We start from the raw sequence: 18,002 nt of genomic DNA on the forward strand, positions 1-18,002 counted from the left end.
TGGCTTTCTTGATTTTTCTTAATTATACTACATTAAGTTATATTATTCCCCTATTTTTCCTCTACGCATTTATTTTTTAAAGTTCTTTTTAAGCTCTTCTAAGAATTGTTTTAAGAATTTTAATCATTTTTATTTTCCTTGAATTGGAACTACCTGTTTAACTCCCTTGTCTTCTCCTAATTACCATATCTTCTCTATTACCTTAATAGTCATGCTCTTTTGCTTGTTCATTTATCTTTCTGTTTCTTTTTATGCAGCTATTTTTTAAATGTAAATTTTGTATTGGATTCAGGATCTTGTCCCAAGGTGTTTGATATTGATATTGATACCAGGTTTCAGGTGTTTTCATGTTGTTTTCTGAGTTTGATCTGGGGTTCTGACCTCAAGTATTCCTCTCCATCCCTGAGCCAAGACAAGGACCCCCCCGCCAAAAAAAGCACTATCATCAGAAACACTCTTATAATTTGCAGCTCTTCCCACCACTGCAAGCTTCAGCTCACCTTACTACACTGAAAGTAAAACAGGAATCTGCTCTCCTGTGAATGCCCAGAGCCAGCAGGCACCCACCCTCATGAACAAATACTAAGAAGATAAATAATATATATAAAAATGTGTGTATTTGTGTGTTTGAGTGTGTATATATGTATGTGTATGTATATATATATATATATATACATAAATTTTATGAATACATAATTATAAATAGGAAATAGTAGAGGGAAGGCAATAGAATTAAATAAAAGAGATTAGATTATTAAAACTTTTTCAATTTCCTGAAGAGAATCCAGTCTGTTTTCCTTCTTTTCAATTCCAGTTCCAAATCCTCCATCTCAATCGTCTATTCCAGATATACAGTCTAATCAGGTTCTATCAGTTTTACATCCAAATGCATGACATAATCTAAGCAATAAAAATATTTCAGCCATATGAAGTTTCCTCAGTATGAATTTGGGTGGTTTAAGTTCTTTTTCAGGGGGGTTCTTTTCCAGGGCAGTTTTATGTGTCATGCTGAAATTATCATCAAATAATTTGTAAATTTTATACAAACATAATCCTTCTACATGAACTATTTGCCATCACTATGATGAAGCTTTACTTCTGATGTGCATAAGTTCCTCTGTTGTATGCTTCCCCTGATGCATTGATAATTACTACCCCCAAAGCAGTCTCAATTTCCTCTCCTTTCTGATGGAAGTACTAGAGAGCAGAATAATAACCTCCTTTCAAAATCTTCCTTTTACTGAAGTTTCAGAATATTACAATTAATGTCATTTCCCATTACCTTCTATGTTTGGTTTGAGTTCCATGACATCATGCCTTCTGGTCATGTGCTCCTTCTCTACCCCCTGCTTTCAGCCTCCTTTTCTTCTTCTTCTTCTTCTTCTTCTTCTTCTTCTTCTTCTTCTTCTTCTTCTTCTTCTTCTTCTTCTTCTTCTTCTTCTTCTTCTTCTTCTTCTTCTTCTTCTTTGGTTATTGCAGGGCATTGGGTTAAATGACTTCCCAAAGTCACAGGACTAGGTTATTATTAATTGTCTGAGGCTGGATTTGAATTCAATACTTCCTGAATCCAGTGCTCCATCCTCTGTGCAACCTAGCTGCCCCCTTTTGTGAAATGTTTTCCCCAATAAACTCTAAAATCCTTAGAGGTGAGGCCCATATTTTTCTTATCAGTATCCTTAGTACTTAGGGCAGTGTAAGGCAATTATAGATGCTTAATAAATATTTACTGACTGAATTTGTATGAATTTTTATTTATTTCTTAAATTACACAGTTTTCTCACATTAGAACGTACATTTATTTAAGAAAAAAATTTTCTTTTCTTTCTTTTTCTTGGTAAACTGAGTCTCTGAAACTATGGCTATTTTATAGTAGGTGCTTAATTAGTAATTATTGAATTGAATTAAAATTAATTGGCAGTTGGTTGAGTATGCCTCTCTCTGCATTAGAAAAACTTCTGATTTTTCTCTTTTTTATATTTCCCCTCTAGTGTCCAACCTCCTTCACTCCTCACCTTTTTAATAGTTCTTATTATCAGTAATCATCAATTTGATATCAATGAGGCAAAATATCCAGGAGTAAAGCAAATAAATCACTTTTTATCAAGGAGTTACTCTTATCTAAAAAATCTTAAATCTTATTAAAAAGCCAACTTAATTATCAAAGCAAATATCAAAACTGTGGGTCAACAAGAATTTAGCATAGTTTCTGGAAAATTCTGTGATACATATTTATCTATTTTTAAGGAAACTTGGGGAAAAAAACTTATATATGAAATCATATACTTCTCTAATAAATATATTCTCTTGTATGTTCCACTTAAGCAAACTGTAACATTCAATACAAATAAACCATCATTGGATTTAGAGTTCACAGGGAATTTGAAGAACATTTTATTCTAATCCCCCTTTCTTTTTTTTTAAGATGAAGAAAGTGAGACTGAGAGTATTGAGCAATCTTAATCAAATTCACTTTAAGTAGTAAGAAAGCTGAGGCTGAAACTTCATGATTTAATGGAAGAGGAATTATATCAAAAATCAGAGGGATTGGGTGCAAATCCTTTCTCCAACACTTATTACCTGTGAGATTTTACTCTAATCTTTTGACAAGATTTTAGGAAACACACTGTTTTTCAGAGCTAAGGCTCAGCAAGCAAGGTGGACCCAGAGCTTGACATAACAATCCTCTTACTCATCCTCTGAATGATGTCACCCTCTGGCAAAATCACATAATTATTGTATTTCTTTGACCAGTACCAGGTGTTCTCTGAGCTCAGAAAATTAGCAGACTAGCTTGATTAAGTACATGTTTCAGTCATGAAGCCCTTCTATGATTCAAACTTGTCTTATCATTCTTGTTTCCCCTCATTGTTAGGGCTACAGCTCACTGCATAGCCCTAGGTATACCTATAGACGTATGCCTATACTAAGGCAAGCACCCCAACTCAGTGTGGGGGCCCCAGAACTTGTCCTTGTTTGCAAACTGTCTCTCACTTTGAAATAAAATTTTGCTTGATTCCTAACTCTCCTGTCTCTAACCTGCTCTATTCATTTTCTGTCATCCACGGGCTAGAAGTTGGTTTGATTTGTTTGAGGCCTTCTAGGCATCAATATTATTTTGGTTTTTTAATAGTATTGTATTTTCCCCATTGTACATCAAAAAAATTAGAGCATTCATTGTTACAAAGTTTTGAATTCCAAATTTTTATTCCTCCACCCTTTCTTCCTAAAATGGTAAATTTTGTATAGGTTACATGGGTGCTATTATATAAAACATATTTCCTTATTAATCATAGTTGTGGAAGAAAAAACAAGTCCAAAGGAAAAAAAATGGAAAAAAGATAAAGTAAATGAAAATAATCAATTTGCATTCAGAGTCCGTCAGTTCCTTATCTGGATATGGATAGCATTTTTCTTCATGAATACTTTGTAATTGTCTTGGATTATTTTTTTGGTAAGAAGTGCTTAGTCATTCATTGTTGAGCATGTCAAAATATTGTTGATTCTTTTTTCATTTTTCCTGGTTCTGCTCATTTTACTTTACATCTGTTCATATAAGTCTTCCACATTTTTCTGAAATCTGCCTTTTCAACATTACTTATTGCACAAAACTATTCCATGACAGTTATCTACTCAACTTATTCATCCATTCCCCACTTGATGTGCATACCCTTTGCACATGTATGATCTCCTTGGCATACAGACCCAGTAGTTTTACTGCTAGATCAAAGGATATGCAGATTGGTTGTCATGTTAGCATAGTTCTGAATTGCTTTCCAGAAAGGTTAAATCAGTTCACAACTCCATCAATAATGCATTTGTACTGCAGTTGATTTTATTTGCTAAAAATAAAAGCAAGGGGATTTCTGAGACACAGTGGAGTAAGCAGCAAGCTGACAATGCTTTCTCATATTCTCCTTCAAACAGCCATAAAATAAGCACTCCAAAACAAATCTAGAACAATAGAAACAGCAAAAAGATGGGATGAAACAATTTTTAGCCAGAGATTTTTGGAAGATCAACAAGAGATCTATTTTACTCAAGTAAAAGGGGAATGCAGTCCAGGAGAGGATGTGTCCCAGAAAATCAAGAGTAAATCCTATCTGACCAAACTAATGAGAGATCCTGAGCCACAGTGGAATGGAGCAGACCAGCAATAACACCAAGACACCTTGCCTGCTTCAACATAGTCAGGAAAATAGACAGAAAGAAACTCCAAGAAACTTCAATTGCTTTAGCATACCTCTGGGCAAATGTGTAATCTCTAGGGGTCAGACCTTCAATTGCTGCAAAAGAACCCTAGGCAAACAGGATAGATATGAAATCTGCAGAAGGCTAAGGAAACAGTCAGCCACCAGCAGTACCCCAACACCCCCCCTCCCCAGCATATGCTTCAATATTGCCCTGAGAGAATATGCAATCCCTAGTCAAATAGCCACATTCTTTAGTGTAGCCACCAAGGAATGCAGAAACACCGAAGTAGTGCAGAAACACCACAATGTCCTTCGTTCACACAAAACATTAGCACCAGGTCCCCAGCTTAGCATCAGTTAAGATGCCAGATCCCTTTTGTCTCCAGCAGCATCAGTTAGCCCTCACCCATAGACTCAATGCAGAGTCAGACAAGAGGGTCTCCCTTTGAGTTTTGGGGCAACATCAGTGTAGCACTAGGTGAACAGCCAAATCCAGCAAACACAGGCATAAGAAGCCTGAGACAGTGCCCCTTCTAGTCCTGGAACAGAGGTCAAATTTAAATGAAAAGAAACAGATAAAATACATACACACACACACATACACACACACACACACACACATCGTCTAGTAACAGGGAAAATAAAAATTCAGAAGAGGACAACAGTATCAAACCACCTATGAATATAACCCCAAATTAAAATGAGAAGCAGTCTCAAGAAAAATTACAAAAGGAAATTAGAGTGACATAGGACAATTATGGGGGACATATCAATGTTCTCTATATGTATATGAAGAAGTACTCTAAACCACTTTTGATGGGAGAAATAATAAATTAAAAACATTGCTAAAAATTTGTCTTGACATGCAATTAAAATTTTGAGTTCCAAATTCGCTCCCTCTCTCTTCCTCACCTCAAGAAAACAAGAAATAAGATACATGTTTTACATATCTAATCATACAAAACACATTTTTATTAGTCATATTGTAAAAGAAAACAATGGCCAGAAAAGGAAAGAAAAAATAATGTGGAAAATAATATGCTTTAATTAGAACTCAGGCATCATCAGTCCTTTCTCTGGAGGTAGAAAGCATTTTTCATGAGTCTTTTAAAGATATTTTTGATCACTTATATTGCTGAGAATAAATGTCATTCACAGTTGTTCATTTTACAATATTGCTGTTATTGTGCTCAATGTTCTGTTTCTGCTCATTTCCCCCTACATCAATTCATATATCTTTCAAGGGTTTCTGAAATCATTTTGCTTATCACTTCTTATAGCACATTAAGATATTCATTATAATAAAATACCACTATTTATTCAGCCATTTCCAAACTGACAGATATTCTGTGTTTCAAATTCTTTGACACCAAAAAAAGATCTGCTATAATATTCTACTAAAAATATTTACAAAATGGTTTGAACAGTTAACAGTTCTATCAACAGTGCATTAGTGGCACAGTTTTTCTACATCTGACCCCAAAATTGTCATTTCCCTTTTCTTTCATATTAGCAATTATAAGTTTGAGTTAGTACCTCAGAATTGTATCAAACTACATACCTCTGATCAATAGTGAGTCAGAGGGGCAGCTAGGTGGTACAGTGGATAGAATATCTGCCTTGGAATCAGGAGGACCTGAGTTCAAATCCAGCCTCAGACACTTAGTAATTACCTAGCTGTGTGACTTGGACAAGTCACTTAACCGAAATTGCCTTGTAAAAAAAAAAAAGGAAAACCATAGTGAGCTAGAGCATTTTTAGATTACTAAGCAATATCTTTTATTTCTTTATTTGAAATTACCTCTTCATTTACTTTGATATAAAGTTTCCCCTCAAAACTGCCATGGGTGCAAAAAAAAATACTGCCTTGGATGCATCCCATGAATTTTGGTATGATGTCTCATCATCATTTTCTTGAATATAATTATTGATTATTTCTATTGTCTGTTGTTTGATCCATCCATTATTTAATATAAAATTATTTAATTCCCAATTAATTCTTGATTTATCTTTTCTTGACCCTTTGTTACATGTAATTTTTATTGCCTCGTGGTCTGAGAAGTGTGTGTTTATTACTTCTGTCTTTCTGCATTTGATTTTAAGGTTTTTGTGCCCAAGTATATGGAAAATTTTGGTGAAGGTGACATGTACTATTGAGAAAAAGGCACATTCATTTATATCCCCATGAAGTTTTCTCCAGAGGTCTATCAAATCTAAGTTTTCCATGATTTCAGTCACCTTCTTAACTTCCTTCTTGTTTATTTTGTTAGATTCATCTAGTTCTGAGAAAGGAGATTGAGTCTCCCATTATTAAAGGTTTGCTGACTATTTCTCTTTGTAATTCACTCAACTTTTCCTCTAGGAATCTAGATGCTATACCACTAGGTGCATACATGTTTAGTAATGATATAGCTTCATTTCCAATGGTGCCTTTTAAGAAGATTTAGTTTCCTTCCTTATCCCTTTTCATGAGATTGATTTTTGCTTTTACTTTGTCTGAGATTAGGATGGCTATCCCAGATTTTTTTACTTCCACTGAGAGATATATTTTGCTCCAACCTTTTACCTTTACACACTCTGCTTCAAATGTGTTTCTTGAAAACAATATATTGTAGGATTCTTGTTTTTAATCTATTCTGCTATTCACTTCCATTTTATGAGACAGTTCATCCCATTCACATTTACAGTTAAGATTACTAATTCTCTACTTCCCTCCATGCTGTCTTTCTCCATTTATATTTAACTCTTTCCTTTTCTCTCACTTTCCTCGCCAAAATTTTACTGCTTTTCCTCTTTGACTTTTTCTTTTAAAAATTTTACTTTCATTTCATTTTCATTTATACCTCCCTTTCCCTTTTATCAGTCCCTTCTTCCCTTATCTTTCCCTTTCCCAGTCTCCCCCTTCCCTGTACATTAAGTTAGGTTTTAAAACCCAAGTGTAAATGTATCTTATTCCCTCACTGGGTTAAAACTATTGAATAGAATTCACTCAGCATTCACATTCTCCCTTCTTTCCCTCTAAAATTATAAATCCTTGTGTCTTTTCTCTCTATGCTATTTATCACTCTAATATTATTAATCAGGTATCATCACTCACAGTTCAATTATTTGATTGGTTGATTAACTCCCATCATCATCATGATATCATCAGAGATTGTTTACTTGATTGCTTGATAAGCAGTATCGATTTAAATTGCATCAAATTATAATTATAATCATTTTTTACCTTACCTCTTTTTCAAGTATCTTACAAGTATATATAGTCATCTTCAGAAGTCAAAGTATCATCCAAAGTCCATATCATTTCTTGAACTATTTGTGCCCTTCCCCCCAGCCCTATTTTCTTTCACACTTTACCTCCCCCATCTAAGGTACTTAACACTTTTTTAAGTCAAACAAGGCCTGTATTCTCTACCACTTTACACCCCCCCCACATACACACACCCAGGGTACTTAAACTCTTGTTAAGTGAAATATCTGTTAAGTCAAACCCTGATCTAATTAGCTAAAAGAATCTTGAAGATTTCTAACTACTAGGAGGCTCTGGAGTTTTCACCTGAGAATTTTACAAATGATTGTAAGTAACAGAGATACTGTCTCAGGTCTTGCAGTTTATGATGCCCTCATTAGGCAAGGTACTAGTGATTAAAATGAGGCAAAGTATAATGAGGCACTTAAGTTAAAGTTAACATCTCTGATTTTCTTTTTCATGGCTTTTTTGTCTCAAGCACGGCTATGTGATGTTGTCTCTCTACAGTGAAGAGATAAGATACAATTATATCCATATCCTTTAGGCTCATTCTCTTCAATTATATTCTACCCTCTAATTATCCTTAGAGAAGTTTTAAAGAATTAGAAGTGTTATATCTTTGTTTTTAGGATTGTATACAATTTGATAGTAGATCAACATATATTTAAAACAATTTTATTTTTTCCATCCCCTTTTCATTTTTTTTTTATTTCAACTCTTCAGTCATGTACTTGGTGATTGAATTTTCTGTTCAATTATGGTTTTTGTGTCAGGAAGTTCTGAAAGTCCTCTATTTCATTGAACCTCCATCTTTTTCCTTGACAGTATATACTGAATTTTGCAAGGTAGTACATTCTGGGTTATAATCCCAGGTCCTTCAATGATGAGCCTGATAAATCCTGTGTTTGTCTAATTGTATTCCCTTTGTATTTGAATTTTTTTTTTCTTTTTTGTTCTTTGCAATATTCTCTCCTTTATTTGAGGGTTCTGGAATTTGACTTTAATAAAAGCTCTTGGAGTTTTTATACTGGGGTCTCTTTCTGGAGGGATTCTTTCAATGGTTATATTGTTGTCTTGTTCTAGTAGATTGGGACAGTTTTCCCTTAAAATTTTCTGCATGATATTTTCCAGGTTCCTTTGTAGATCTAGGCTTTCTAGTAGTACAGTGATCCATAGATTGCCTCTTCTGGATCTGTTTTCCAGGTCATTCGTTTTCTCTCAAAGGTACTTTACATTTTCTTCAATTTCTTTAGTCTTTTTATTTTGTTTGATGCAGACTTGTAGTCTTGTAGATTTTTTTGCTTTCTAATTGTTCAATTGTAATTTTTAGGATTTTATTTTCTTCAGTTAGCTTCTGTGTTTCCTTTTCAAGTTTGTTATTTCTACTTTTTAACAGATTTGATTCCTTTGGTCAACTTTTCACAATTTTTCTGAATGACTTTCATTTTTTCCCCATTTTTCTTCTTTTCCCTCTTCCTTTCTTAAATAGTTTTTAAGCTTTTCGATGAGCTTTTGCATTTGAGTCCAATATATAGACTGTTTTGATAATTCCCCTGTGAGGGATTTTTTTAAATACTTTCTTCTTCAGACATGGCATTGTTGTCATCTTTGTAAGTAGTTTTCTAAAGTCAGCACTCTTTTAGCTTTTTTGTTCCTCACTGTTGTTTTAATTCTGTTCCTGTGGTATATGGAGTATCCAAGCTTTTATTCTGCTGGGGATGGACTCTGATTCCTGGCTCCTTGTTGCCAAGATGTTGCCTCTGCAGTCCAGACCTTGCCTTTGCAGAGTTCTTTATTTATTTTTTTTCCCCTCTTTTATGTCCAGGTTATGACTTAACAGAGGATTATTCCAGACCCAGTCCTGTCTTACCCTGTGTTTTCAAGGTTCAGACTTTGTTTAGGTTGGTATCATCCCTGCTGATTTGCTATCTAGCTTCTGGGACCTCTGCAGTTGTTAAGTTGTAGGGACAAAGATTGCACTGTGGCTAAAGTCTCCTGCTGGCTTTCCCAGCTCTCCTGCTTCCTGGACTTTATTACCCACTTTCCCCAAAGATACAGACCTTCACTGAAGATCCTCCAAAATGTCTACAGTTGAAAACTTTGTTGAATATTCTCTTTTTCTTGTTGGGAGCTGTAGTATGAATGTCAGAGTAGAGGCTTTATTGATCACATATTTTAATCATTTAGTATTTAAGGAACAACTTGTAGAGATATTCATTTGGCTCAGGCCTCTACATATTTGAGATGAAAGGTATTTTTAAAAATATTTATTTTATTTTCATTTATGAAATCAAAAAGGCATTTCTATAAAATAGTAGAAATTTTTAAAAGAGGAATTACACATGGATCTCTATATCAAGTACATACAATTTATTATTCCCTTTCAATATATAACAAAGTTGTCATGCATTTTTATGGTTTTCTCCCTTTTCCCTTCCCTTGAGATAACTGTAACTAGGCACAAATATGTGTTTATTTAAGTATGTGTGTGTATGTATATGTAAAGTAATTTTGTGCATAATTATATTTGTCAATTCTTTTCCTAGAAGCAGATAGTGTTTTTTTTTTCCTTCATATACTCTTGGTAGCTAATTTGGATATATCTAATAGTCAAAATGACTCAGTCACTCAATGTTTTTCTTAAAACAAGTTAATCTTTCTTAGAGCAAAGTAGCATTCCATCAAAATCAGATGCCACAACTTGTTCTTACACTCCTAATTGATGGAAATCATTTTTGTTTCCAGTTCTTGAGGAATTTTTTTTCCTTTTTTTCCCCTAATTATCTTTGCAAACATACCCAGTAGTGGTTTTGCTGTTCCAAAGGTAAAGGCAGTTTAATAAATCTTTGGATATATTTCCAGATTACTCTCCAAAATAGATCTGTTTACATTTTCACAGTGAATTAGTATCCCTCCAAAATTTGTTGTTTTCCTATTCAATTATTTTAGCCAATTTGATAGATGTAAAAAAGGTATTTCAAGTTATTTAATGGACATTTCTCTACTTAATAATGATTTAGAACATTTTTTATTAAGACCATAAATTATTTTTATTTCATCATTAGAAAGCTGTCTTTTTATATCTTTTGCCTATATATATCAGTTGGGGAATGATTCACATTCCGATAGATTTAATAGTTCTTTTTATTTTGAGATGTGAAACCTTTAGCTGAGCAACAGTATGTAAATTCGACTTCCCTACTTTTTGTGGCCTTTGTAAGAAACAATTATATCAATTATACAAGTTTTCTCCTTTCTTTTCTAATCTTGACTACATTGTTTTATAACTTAATATAAAATGTAAACATTTTAATTTTACAAAATAAAAATATCTTTCTTCATCTGTTAATGATCTCCATTTATTGATCATGAATTCTTCTGTTATATACATAGGTATGGACAAGTAAAGAATTCCATGCTCTCCTAATTTGTTTATGATAACACCCTTATGTCTAAATAATACTCTGATTTTGACCTTATCTTAGTATATGTTATGAGGTATTACTCTTTACCTAATTTCTATCAATATTTTCCAGTTTGGTTAGCATTTTTTTTGTCAAATTGTGAGTTTTTGTCCTCAAAATATAGATCTTTGGGTGAATCAAACAGTAGATTATCATAGTTATTTATGCATTCCACTGATTTACCACTCCATTTCTTGGTCAGTACTAGGTTGTTTTTGATGATTACTATTTCATAATGCAGTTTGAGATCTGATTTAGCTAGACCACCCTCCTTTTTTTATTAATCCCCTTGATATTCTTAAACTTTTATTTTTTCACCTAATTTTTTAAAATAATTTTTCATCTCTAAAACAATGTTTGGTAGTTTGTTTTTTTATTTACTAATATTTTTTTTTATTCTCATTTCGTACAAATATTTTTTTTTACATTAATGAAATATACTTGTTTACAAGTAAACAAAATACCCCACCCCCATGAATATAGATAGACTTGCTCGGGCGAAAAAGTAAAGGGGAGAGAAAAGAAATTTAAAAAAATACTAATAATTATAGATATGGCCAGGTGGCGCAATGGACGAAGAACCAGCCCTGGAGCCATGAGCACCCAAGTCCATATTCAGCCTCGTAAACCCAATAATCACCCAGCCATATGACATGCAAGCCACCCGATCCCCACTGCCCTGCAAAAACCAAAAAAGAAGAAAGAAAAAAAAAGACCCCAAATAAAATAAAATAGTAATAATAGTAGGGGTGGCTGGGTGGCAGACAGAGCATTGGCCCTTGAGCCAGGAGCACCTGGGTCCGAATCCAGCCTCAGACATCCAAAGATCATTCTGCTATGTGACTCCAGGCAGGCCACCCAGCCCCACTTGCCCTGCACCCTCCCCCAAATAATAATAACAAAAAATGTGCTTCAGTCTTTGTTCCAACACCATCAACGCTGTCATGAGTGGATCACATTCCTTATGATAAGTCCATCCCAAAAGTTACTTCCATATTTTTCCAACATTGCCATTGCTGATCACAACTCCCTCCTTTCTTATTTCTCTACTACCGTGTACTATATTTTCTCTCTCCATTCACTCTGACTCTGCTGTAGGGTCCCTGAGTGGCGCAGCAGACAGATCCCTGGTCCTGGGGCCAAGAAGCCCTGAGCCCCCATACCACCCCTTAGGCCCAGAATCCACCTGGCCCTATGGTCCTGGGCAGGCCATCCAATCCCAGCCCCTTGCAAGAAGTAAAAAAGAAAATGTGTTATATCTGAGCACTGTCCCCCCATGGTCCATCCTCTCCTCCTTTATTCACATCCCCACCCCTTCCCCCTGCTCCCCCCTCCTCCTTACTCCAGATGTCTATACCCCATTGAGTATATTTGCTGTTTCCTCTCCTAGCCATCTCTGATGAGAGCAAAGGTTCCCTCATTCCCCCTTGCCTCCCCGCTTCCATATCATTGCAATAGCTCATTGTAATAAAAAATAATCTTATTATGTGAAATATCTTGAACTATTCCCCCTCTCCTTTTTCTTTCTCCCTTTCCATTTCCCTTTTTTTCCTATTGACTCCATTTTTACACCATATTTTATCTTCAAATTCAGCTTTCTCCTGTGCTTCAACTATAAAAGCTCCCTCTACCTGCTCTATTAACTGAGATGGTTCATATGAATATCATCAGTATCATTTTTCTATACATGAAGTTCATCCTCATTAAGTCCCTCATATTTCCCCCCTCTCCTCCAATCTCCATACTTCACCTGAGTCCTGTATCTGAAGATCAAACCTTCTGTTCAGCTCTGGCCATTCCAAAAGGAACCTTTGAAATTCCCCTGGTTCATTGAAAGTCCATCTTTTTCCCTGGAAGAGGACATTCAGCCTTGCTGGGTAGTTCATTCTTGACTGCATTCTAAGCTCTTTTGCCTTCCGGTATATTGTATTCCAAGCCCTAGGAGCTTCCAATGTAGCTGCTGCTAAGTCCTGTGTGATCCTGACTGCAGCTCCACGATACTTGAACTGTGTCCTTCTGGCTGCTTGTAATATTTTCTCTTTGACTTGGAAGTTCTGGAACTTGGCTATAATATTCCTAGAGGTTGGTTTTTTGGGATCTCTTTCTCTGGGGGATCGGTGGATTCTCTCCATTTCTATTTTGCCCTCTGCTTCTAGAATATCAAGGCAATTTTCCTGTAGTAATTCTTTGAAAATGATGTCCAGGCTCTATTCCTGATCATGACTTTCAGGTATTCCAATAATTTTCAGATTATCTTTCCTAAGTCTGTTTTCCATATCAGTTGTTTTTGCAATGAGATATTTCACATTTTCTTCTAATTTTTCATTTTTTTGGTTTTGAAGTATTGATTTCTGATTTCTGGTAAATTCATCAATTTCCCTGAATTCTATTCTTTGTCTGAAGGATTTATTCTCCTCAGAGAGTTTTCTTATCTCTTTTTCCATCTGGCCAATTTTGCTTTTTAAAGCATTCTTTTCCTCAGTAACTTTTTGAACTGTTTTATCCATTTGACCTAAACTGTTTTTTAGCATGCTTTTTTCTTCAGCATTTTTTTGGATTACCTTGAATAAGCTGCTGACTTCATTTTCATGTTTTTCCTGCATCTCTCTCCTTTCTTTTCCCAGTTTTTCTTCCAACTCCCTCATTTGATTTTCAAAGTCTTTTTTGAACTCTATCATACCCTGAGCCCAATTTCTGTTTTTCTTGGAGTCTTTAGATGTAGGAGTTTGTGCTTCCTCATCTTCAGACTGAGTATTTTGATCCTTCTTGGGCTCATTTGCAAAATATTTCTCAATGGTCTTCCTCTTATTTCTTTGCTTGTTCATTTTCCCAGCCTAAGCCTGTTTTTGGGGGATGCTTCCTGAGCTTTTGGGACACTCCCATAAGGGTCTCAGTGTGTGAGGTTCTGTCCTCCCTCCTGATCTGTGAATGAACATAAGCGCCCCCCTCTGCCACCGGCCAAGGTGGGGGGCCCTGTTGTTCTATTGGGGGGCCTAGACTGGGATCAGGATCTGAATGTGGTCAGAGCCCCAGAGTCCTGTTTCAGAGGCAGAGGACAGAGCTCTGCAGTCTCTATTCACTCCCCTCCCTCAGCTCAATGGGCTCATGCCCTGGGGGCTCCTGCTTACTGGCTCTGCCTGCTTCTGTTTCCTGGATTTGGGCTGCTGAAAGACCAAGCTGCTTGCTGTGTGCCCTGAGGGCTGGGCTCCACTTGCTTGCTCTGGCAGAGGTCCCCCGCTGTTCCCCCACTTTGTGCCAGTGTTCCCCGGGGTGCAGCTCAGGAGACTCCCCCACTGCTGTGAGCCGCAGCTCCCAGCGCCCTGGGGCTGCCTCCTGGAGGCTGAAGTTCTTTGACTCTGGTGGGCCACCCCTCTGGAGGGCCACTCCTCCGACCCCGGGGAGCAGAGCCTTTCTGCTCTTTTCCGGGTTACCTTGAGTAGGAGAACTGCCTCACTGGGTCCTTTTGTGGGTTCTGTCTCTCGAAAGTTTAGTTAGAGTCCTTAGTTTATGAATTTTTATCAGAGAGCTCCTAAGACTAGATCCCTTCATGTTGCCATCTTGGCTCCAGCCCCGGTAGTTTGTTTTTATGTCATTGAATGTTTAAATTAATTCATGTAGAATTTCATTTTATTAACATCATCATAAATATCATAGAAATTACAAATTATATACTATGCTAAAATAATTTTATATAATAAAAATAATTAAAAACAACAAATCTTCATGAACTTGAAGGAATAAGACAAAGAAAAAAGTAAAAATTATAAAGTGCCATTAAAAAGTTTCTCGGTTCTAGATTGTTTCTAGTCATAGTTCTATCAGTAAAAAGTTTTATGACTCTGATCATCATTTCCCCTCTCTGGCCTCAGTTGATTACACTGTAAATTTAGTCAGTTGAATTGGTTGGGCTCAACATCATTTTTAGTTCTATGGAAATCAATCTGAGTTTCATAGATAGAATCAAGTATTTTTTATGCCATGGCTGGGAAATATAGATGAGGAAAAAAAAAACAATTCTTGGAAGAAAAATGCTAACAGGATGTTCAACAATTTATTTAAACAGAAAGGTCATGCCATGGATAGAGCACTAGGTCTGGAGTCAGGTATTTAGTTGCTGTGTGACCTTGGGCAATATATTGACCAATATAACCTCTATGTTCTTCAGTTTCTTTATTTCTTAAGTAAGGATAGAAATAGAACTTCCCTTACAGTATTGTTATTTATATTATCTCCTGATGAGATAATTGTAAAGTTCTTACTATGTTAGCTACATAAATGTTGTTTATGTTTGTTGTTGTTGCTATTTTAGAGTTTTAAAGGGAGCTGATTATATCAGTTCAAATCATCAGTTGCAGTCTTATGATTCTAATTTTCACTGTATATTTTTTTAAAAAAACTGGTAGTATAACCATCAGAAATATCCTAAATATCAATTTTTCTGTTTTATCCTTAAACATGTCAGGAAGGCAAAAACTTTCTCATACTATACTTCTCTTACATTCCCCTTTAAATGTTGTGACACTAATCTGATCAGTTTTACTGATAAGCAAAAAAGAAGAAATAGAGTAACTTTATGTTTTAGTAATAATGTGAATTTGGCTGCTGGGAGAAAGTTAAAATTACATTTAAAAATATTTATTATTTCTTCCACCACTTACTTCCAAAACGTTTGGAAGTGGCTAACATTGAGTACATATTGCCATTAGATTTTAATAAATGAAGTAGTATCCTGAAACCATGAAGTTCATTTTTCATGATTTGGCTAAGACTCAGGAAAACCTACTGGATACCTTAACAGAAATGCAGAATCATCAATTTACCAAATCACAATATAGTTCCAACCCTGCTGACTGATGAGAATCTTACCTATGTGACATTTTCTAAATGATCCTAACCTACCTAATTTAGGTCATATAGTCTTCCTAACAGCTGAATGAAACTAAGAAATGAAAAATTCATGCCATTTAATATTGGTTTGGGGTCTTCGGGGAGAAGGCATATCATGGAGCTTTGTTAAAGTAGAAAGCAATTTAATTAAACAAGTGGAGCCCTTATGTAATGTCCTCTAAGAAGAAAATGAAAACATTTTGTGGTTCCTTCCTTTTAATGTATTCATTGACTGTATGTGTTTTCCACTGGGGACTAAAAGGAAATAGTTTTAAATACATTACTGGGATTAACAATTTTGAGTCTGACTGAAATACTTTTCATGTGAGGATTTTATATTACCTAGAATAGTTATGGCAACATCTAAAATTAAGAAATATGAATGTACCTTTTCTACAACTTATTTGAATTACCAAAACGAGAACCCTTAGTCAAATGTTGTTGGTTGATATTTCTATCTGAAGTATATACATACTAACATGCAAACACATATGAATATAATACTACTTTCTGATCCGTCTTAGTCATGGACTGAGAAGTAAACAGACATGATAAACAGCATAGTGTTTGAAAATAACAATAACTGATCATGGACTGAATTATTTGGAGACAAGAAGAATTAGATATATTATTCTAACAACATTAATAGACTGTGTGACTCTGAGCAAATTACTGAAACTGTCAGTGTCCCAGGCAACTTTCAGGATAGCAATTGCAGAACAGCTACTATGCAATTGAATTAGTCATCAAGAATTTATTGAGAACTTACTATGGGATTGGGCACTATGAGAAATTAAATTAAGGATCTGGATATGTTGGTGATCTAACAATAATAAAATTGATAATGATGATGATGATGATGATAGACAATGATAGTACATTTTATATTTACATAAAATTTCCAGTTTTTAGAAATGCTTTATACACATTTTTTCATTTGATACACATAACAAATCTATGAAGTAAGTTTCATACATTAAACTGTAAAATAAAACAGATGGATTAGTTGAACTTAACATCTAAGGGAGATCAATCTGAGTTTAATAGGTAGAATCAAGTAATTTGCATCTCATGGCTTGGAAATATAGGTGAGAAAAAGTAATAATGTCTAGAAGGAAAATTCTATCAGAAAGCTAAACAGTTTATTTGGGCAGGGATGTCATGTCATGCATAGAGCACTAGATCTGGAATTAGACACTAAGTAGCCGTGTGACCCTGGGCAATTAATTGATCAATATAACCTCTGTTTACTTCATTTTCCTTATCTCATAAGTGAGGACAACAATAGCACATGCTTAACAGGATTGCTATGAGGTCCAATGAGATGATGAGATAATAACTGTAATCTGCTCAGCACTTTATTGGTCCAATTTTACAAATGAGGATCAAAAATATTAAATATCTTATGAAAAATTTTATGGCTGGTGTCTAAGAAAAATCTGGATGTAGGTATTTTTCAATTCAAGTTTAAAAATTGATCCAGTAAGTCATATTATCTCTTTATTTAATTTTTTAAGTTTTATTTATTTTTTATTCTGATGAATATGTATTTCTGTGACATAATAGAACAGAAGAATAACACAAAATTATACACAAAACTATAAATCTATTATAAATTCTCTTCCCTTTAAATATATTATAAAATCATGTGATAATTCTATTTTTTCTTTTTTTTTAATCCCTCTCCTACCTCTGCCCTAGAGATAAATACTGTTAAATCACTGCTCCATTAATTCTGAAATAAAAATTTTATTTTTTATTTCCAATTGCATGCAATGGTAGTTTTTCAAGTTTCATCCATTTGAAAATTTATGAGGTCCACATGTTTCAGCATTCCTTCTCCCCTCCCAAAAATAGCAAACAAACTGATAAAAGTTGTGCATGTATATTCACATTTAACATATTTCCATATAAGTCATGTTATAAAAGAGGAATTAGTACTAAGGGAAAAGGAAAAACATAAGAAGAGTTTAAAAAATGAACTCAGGATGCATTTAAAAATCATAGTTTTTTCCCCTTTGAATGTGGACGGTATTTTGCACAGAAGGGCTCTCAGGTAGTCCTTGATCTCTGAATTTTTAAAAGGAGCTACATCTATCATAGATGATTATCTCATAATGCTGTTGATAAAATATTCTTGATACTGCTCATTTTGCTCTGCATCAGTTCATGTAATTCTTTCCAAGCTTCTCTCAAGTCTGGCCACTGGGA

This window comes from Macrotis lagotis, chromosome 8 (genome assembly GCF_037893015.1).
Source record: "Macrotis lagotis isolate mMagLag1 chromosome 8, bilby.v1.9.chrom.fasta, whole genome shotgun sequence".
Taxonomy (NCBI): Eukaryota; Metazoa; Chordata; class Mammalia; order Peramelemorphia; family Peramelidae; genus Macrotis; species Macrotis lagotis.